Consider the following 7,115-nt stretch of genomic DNA (forward strand, 5'->3'; position numbering starts at 1 on the left):
CCTGGGGAATTCTACCAGACATTTAAAACAGAATTAATCCCAATTCTTCTCAAGCTATTCCAAAAAATAGAAATCGAAGGAAAACTCCCGGACTCATTTTATGAAGCCAGCATCACTCTGATTCCCAAGCCAGACAGAGATCCAGCAAAAAAAGAGAACTACAGGCCAATATCCTTGATGAATACGGATGCAAAAATCCTCAACAAGATCCTTGCAAATCGAATCCAGCAGCATATCAAAAGAATCATCCACCAAGATCAAGTGGGATACTAGCAATTACTTGGAATGAATTAGAAGTTTTGATTTCTTCTCTGTTTCCTTTTTTTTTAAATTTTCTATTTTAATTTTCTTAAATTCATTTTGTTGCATTAAACTACCTCAGTTTTTTTTTCAGGAATATTCATAATTAAAAAATTTCTTAGTCTTTGAATATCTAAAATATTTCTATCTTCTTAGCTCGCTGAATTATTTAATATAGAATTATAAAATCATATTTCCAAAAAGAAAAATTTATAGCTATTGCTCTGTTGTCATACACAATACATTGATCATTTACAAAGACCAAGATATCATATATACATATATATTAGTGTGTATATATATGTACTAATTAATCATTAATTGTGACTTGCTATAGAAATTTTAGATGGTATTATAAGAATAAAACCTATTCTTCTGTTGTTAGTTTTCTAAGGGCTTTGTTTCTCTTCAATAAACCTTATTTGGTCATGATATATTTTATTTTTATTATTTCTCGGTTTATTGGTATTTAAAAATATTGAGGTATAACATAAAGTGTTATGTTAGTTGCAGGTATATTATATAATGACTCAACAATCTTATACATTACTCAGTGCTCATCATGTTAAATGTATTCCTAATTCCACTTATTTATTTCACTAATCTCTCACCCTTCTCCCCCTGGCAATCACAAGTTTCTTTCTCTGTATTTAAATTCTGTTGTTGTTTTCTTTGTCTTTTTTTCTTTGTAGGTTTGCTTATTTTCTTTCTTAAATCCTACATATAATTGAAATCATATGGTATTTGTCGTTCTCTGTCTGAATTATTTCACTTAGCATTTCACTTATCATTGTATCCTCTAGATACAAACATATTGTTGCAGATGGCAAGGCCTCATTCTTTTTTGTGGCTGAAAAATATTTCATTACACACACACACACACACACACACACACACACACACCCTATCCTTTCATTTGTTGATGAAACTCCATACTGTTTTACACAGTGGCTGCATCAATTTGCATTCCCACCAACAGTGCACAAGATTTCCTTTATCTACACATCCTTGCCAACAGTTATTATTTCTTGTCTTTTTTTATTTTAGTTATTCTGACAGGTGTGGGGTGATATCTCATTGTGGGTTTGGTTTGTATTTCCCTAATGAGTGATGGTGAGGATCTTTTCATGCGTCTGCTGGTCACTTGTATGTCTTCTTTGAAAAATGTCTATTCAGATCCTATGCCCCATTTTTAACCAGATTATTTGTGTTTGGTGTTGAGTTGTATAAGTTCTTTATGTATTTTAGATATTAGCCCCTTATTGGATATATCTTTTGCAAATATCTTCTGCCATTCAACAGGTTCCCTTGTCTTTTTGTGGATTATTTTTCTCACTGTAAAAAATATTTTTATATTGGTGTAGTCCCAATAGTATATTTCTTCTTGAGAAGACACATATAGAAAAATGTTTCTATAGCTGATGTCAAAGAAACCACTGCCTATGTTTTCTTCTAGGATTTTTATGGTTTAGAGTAATCTACTTTTAATTTTAACTTTCTATAGATTTTTTTTCATTTTTTCAAATTTGAATCTTGGTGCTAAAATTTTACAAAGATGTGCCTTGATGTAGGCAGCTATACATTCTGCCTGATATTCACTGGGCCTTTTTATACTGATATTGTTTTTCTCTTCAAAATTAGCAAAGATTTTTATATTATTTCTTATATCTACATCTTTCTCCTTTCTCCTTTAGTTACTCCTATTTCATGAGGGATGCAATTTTTTTAATGTAACTAGCATTTTCGTAACTTTATTCAAATATATTATTTATGTTTCTAACACTGTACTGGTTTCAGGAAGAAATCTCTGCCTAATCACCTGGATCATTAATTATTTCTTCAGCATTTCCATTCAGCTATTTATTCAGTTCCTTTTTTGTTTGATTGTTTTTCTCCCCTCCTCTACCTTGATTTTGATTTCCAAGAGATCCAACATGTCTCTTTAGGTATGTAATGCTAAGAAGAGAAGAGAAGAGAAGAGAAGAGAAGAGAAGAGAAGAGAAGAGAAGAGAAGAGAAAAATGAAGAGAAGAAAAGGAAAGAAAGGAAAGAAGAGAAAGGAAAGGAGAGGAGAGGAGAGGAGAGGAGAGGAGAGGAGAGGAAAGGAAAGGAAAGGAAAGGAAAGGAAGGGAAAGGAAGGGAGAGGAAAGGAGAGGAAAGGAGAGGAAAGGAAAGGAAAGAAAGAGTGAGGGGCAGAAGGAGAGAAAACAAAAGAAAAGAAAAAAAAACTTTTCAAAATGCTGAATCAGAAACTTTCTTGAAAAAAATAACATTATATATATAAAAAAACAGATATTCGTGATTAAGAAGTCAAAATGATTCTGATAAGTTTGTCTTAGAATGTGAAACATTTTAAGCATAACATAATTATATTTATAATTCCATTTAATATATGTAAAATATAATGTATTTTTATTTATAATCTATGTGTAACCACCAAAATGTGTTTCTCAAAAAAAAAGGAAATAAAATTTCAAGCAAAAGACATAATAGTGTCATATTTTAAAAAGCAAATATCTTTGCTCTTAGTGGCATATACAATGGTGATGACTCAAAGATTCAATGAAATGCTATAAAGTAAATGTCATGGTAAAGGACACCCAAATACTTACAAATATGATGTAATGTTTTGATCTTTGTAATTAAGATGTGCTTAATTTATTAAGTAGTAATTTCTTGGTTCAGATGCAAAGCTAATGTTATGTCTGATTCTGTAGCCTTTTACTGCTGTATTCAAACCATGTCAAAAGGGGTATGTTATTTCAATTGTAGTTCAAAGAATTACTATTAACTTTTATATAATCTGCTTACCTAAGTAAAATCATTAACTTATTTCTATTACTCAGAAGTCTCTATTAATAGCCCATCGACTGAAGGAGGTGAATTAGAACACAAATTATTTTGTGTGGGAGTGATATCTTGTACCCAAGGGGAGACTGAAATTTAGAGATGCCTTATTTTGCTTCTGATCTGGTTGGCCAGACAAAATATCTGTTACAATTAAATTTTAAAAGAACTTTACCCTACAAATGTTTGATTCTACAAAGTTTTATTTTTTTCTAGGTTTGTCAATTATTTGTCTAATCCACTGTCCATAGAACGTGCACTCATTCCTAGGCCACCTCTGCTTTTTCCTTGGAAAAAGTAAGCGGCCCATTGGCATTATAAATGCTGGGACAGAGAAGATGACCACAGGTAAGAGGTCTTAGGTGCAAATAGGTGTTAGAACTGCATGGGGTAAAATACCAGTTTTTACATAAGGCGGAATCTTAAAAGATCTTTTTTCAACTATTTTCAGATTGCTGTCTAGGAAACCCTGACTTGTTTCAATCTCCATGAAGGAGCTTGAATCTGACACTAGAAATGAAGTTAAGAGTGGAGGCTTGGCCTATGTTATAGTCAATTTTAGGAACTGAATTTCCATGAGGTCCAAATATGCCTAGAAGGTGAGATTCAATTGTTCAAAAATGAAGGCTGGTGGTCAGTAATCATCTAAGTGTGGTAAGCAGGTATACTGTGTTAGATAAAGAAATCAGTAGAAAAAAGTGTTAAGTCTAAAAGGTAATTCCAGATGCCATATTAAGTAGTTTTGTTCATTTTATGAATTAGGATCTCAAAGGTCTAAGTGTCTTCATGGCTTCCTATTGTAGATAAATGTTTCTGAGATTGTGGCCAAGTTCCATGCATAAGAGAAGGCTTGAGATATGTGTTTACTCTTTTATACCTTCAGAAGATGCTAGTGACTTCTTCCATTCTCTCAAGCTGCAAAATACCTCTCTGTCTTATGACAGAGTTTCTGGGTATCCTTCCTATACCCCAGGTGATGATAAGACCCTGTTCCCATTCTTCATCAACTTTATTTTAGGCAATAATCCTAGAGTGTCACAGGTGCCTCTCATTCACAGTAACTTCCCTTTCAGTCCAAAGCCTGTACACCTCCTTGTCTACTAGCACTGAGCATCTTTCCCATAATCGTTCTCTTCTCAATGCTAGCTTAGCACTGATCCAGATTTTGACAGATAATTCCTTGAGCATGACCTCATCATTTTTGGCTTCTTCCCAGGGTCTAATATTTATGTTCTGTCATTGTTTCAGATACCACTCTACTCATGGATTTTTTTTTTCATTCTCCATTGCTTTAATTTTATGAAAAAAATAATTTCAAATCTACATTAAGCTGAATACAAATTCTTATTGAAAGAGGCCTGGATTTTGTTTACGAAACCACAGGCACTATTCCTTGACCTTAAAATTTCAAAAAGGAAACTTGACGTGGCTTTGTGTTGTGATGTGTCAGTACCAGAACAAAGAGATAGACTCTGGCTTCCACTGTCAGAGGTTCTTCATCTACCAGAGTATCAAGTCTCTGAAGCAGATCATTTCAAAGACATCACTTACACAAAATCTCCACTTCCAGATTTGCCTTGGGTCTTACATTTTCAGAATCATCTCCATTAAGTCACTATCATGAAGTGCGTGTACAGTTTGACATACCTGGATCCATAAATACAGCTGGAGAATATTCAACATCACTTTCATAGCCAGTTTCTTCCTCTAACTCCAGAAGGCCATCTGCTTCTGGGTTTTCATTATCATCTCAGAGAACTGGGGGTAATTTTAGGCATTAGCCTCCCATGGGCAGTCAGAACTGTTTACCCAGAATAAGACACTCATCATGAGTTCTTTTCAGTGCTGAGACAGCTGTCATACCATCTTTCAATCCCTTTTCTGGTTTTACTTTTTACAGTTCCCAAGTTTTAGTTTTATCAGTAGGATCTATGTACATTGCTTTGTTTCAAACTTGACCCATTTTCCTTCTGAAAAGAACTTTTCTGAAATAATAGCATGTTTGGTATATTGAGAATTGGTTGGTTCTTTGTTTTCCATTTTCAAATCAGTTAGTTTTCATTGTCCACAGGCAAGAAGTTCATGACCAGAGTTTGGGGTAAAGGGAAGGTTATACCTTTGGAATAGAGAATGAAAGATTTAGAAAGGACAAGTCTGTGGCAACAGTGTCAGAAGGTGCCAGTGCTTCACAGACCCACCAAACCATTTTAGCTTTCTTTGGAATTTGTGGTGCTTTAAGCCACTAAATTTGTGGTGGTAGTTAAAGCAGCAATTGGAAACTAATGCAGATGGGAAAGGACATCTTAAGAAAAAGAATGCAAAATCAAAGACTTAAGGAATGACCTTTTCAGAAAATGAAGGTGGATGTGGAGTGTTTTAAGTTCATAGTCTCAAAAGTATAAGAAGGGCTGTGGAAGAGATTCATAACGATTGAGGTAGGTAAGGTTACTTAAAAACAAGACAAAGGTCTTCTGCATTTTTAAGTAGGTTTGTATCTTATAAAATAATTCTGGCAATAATGAGATGGAAATACTGGAACCTGGTATAAGACCAAGAAGATTCTTATAGTCTCTATGATTTTACTATATTCTAGCCATATTAGCTTTTCACAAATGCTTAAATTAAAAGAGCACAAGAGGAGATAGGTTTAGTTGAATCTAAAAATGTCCTCTACCTTGCTTTTTTCTTTGTTCACAATAATTCCTATTCTGTCTTCTTTTCGTATAACAGCGAGCATAAAAAATCATTACAATAAGAGCAGCAGTGTACTGTAATTTCTCCTACGTAGCTTACCATAAGGTACCTGTCTGTTACTTAAATTAACTTGATCTGCTGAAAATCAGGCTTGCAAGGGCTCATATGTCATACTCATTAAAATGCCATACTCTTTAAAGAATCTAATCCCAAAGAGATCTTCATCCCTTAATAAAATAGGAAACACTTTTATGCTCTACAGCAAAGAGGTAAAAATTCAAAAAGTGCCCAATGAACAAAATAAAATGTTTTTTAACATAATAATGATAATTAGGTAGAATAATAGGCAAGTCATTTGCCTATTCAAATCCTTGGTTTAATAATTCTTTTGACCAGGAAAGTAAAACTGATTTTGGATGAATGCAATTAGGTAACTAGAGCTATGTAATTTGGCATTTAATTTGTCTACCTATAGCAATAAACAACTTAAAAATAATTTTCAAAAGGGATACAAAAGTAAAGAACATCACTGCTCATTCAACATTAATAATAAAAAGCGCAAATTAACACAAATTTGACATATCATTTTATGCTATTTAGGTATAATTTTTAAGGTTATTTAATTTGAGTAATATTGCAGTGAATATAGTATACATATTACTTTATTTATGACTGAAGAAGTCATTATTTTTACAATGTGAAATCTACACTTATTTTAAAATTCTTCTTTGAAGGGAAGTACATTGCACTCCAGGCCTATTTCAAGAAATTAGAAAAAGTGCAAGTACAAAATCTATCAGTGCACCTAAAGGCACTAGAGGGGAGCAAGAAGAGCACCCCAAACCCAGTAGAGGAAGAGAAATAATAAAAAATCAGGGCAGAAATAAACAATATAGAATCCAAAAAAAAAAATAGTTGAATAGATCAATGAAACCAAGAGTTGTTTTTTGAAAAAATAAACAAAATTGACAAACCTCTAGCCAGGCTTCTCAAAAAGAAAAGAGAGAGCACCCAAATAGACAAAATCATGAATGAAAATGGACTTATTACAATCAGTCCCTCAGAAATACAAGCAATTATCAGGGAATACTATGAAAAATTATATGCCAACATACTAGACAACTTAGAAGAAATGGACAAATTCCTTAATACACACTCATTACCAAAATTCACAAGGGAAGAGAGAAAATCTGAACAGACCCATAACTAATGAATAAATTGAATTAGATCAAAAGTCTCCCAACAAATAAGAGCCATGGGCCAGATGTCTTCCCT

General features: G+C 33.1%; 1 pseudogene; it reads right to left on the reverse strand.

Moving 5' to 3' along the window:
* Positions 1-4,545: 4,545 nt before the first annotated feature.
* LOC144233039 (ADP-sugar pyrophosphatase pseudogene) lies at positions 4,546-5,186 on the reverse strand (annotated as a pseudogene).
* Positions 5,187-7,115: the final 1,929 nt, after the last annotated feature.

The sequence above is a fragment of the Crocuta crocuta genome, unplaced genomic scaffold (genome assembly GCF_008692635.1).
Source record: "Crocuta crocuta isolate KB4526 unplaced genomic scaffold, BGI_CrCroc_1.0 scaffold742, whole genome shotgun sequence".
NCBI lineage: Eukaryota > Metazoa > Chordata > Mammalia > Carnivora > Hyaenidae > Crocuta > Crocuta crocuta.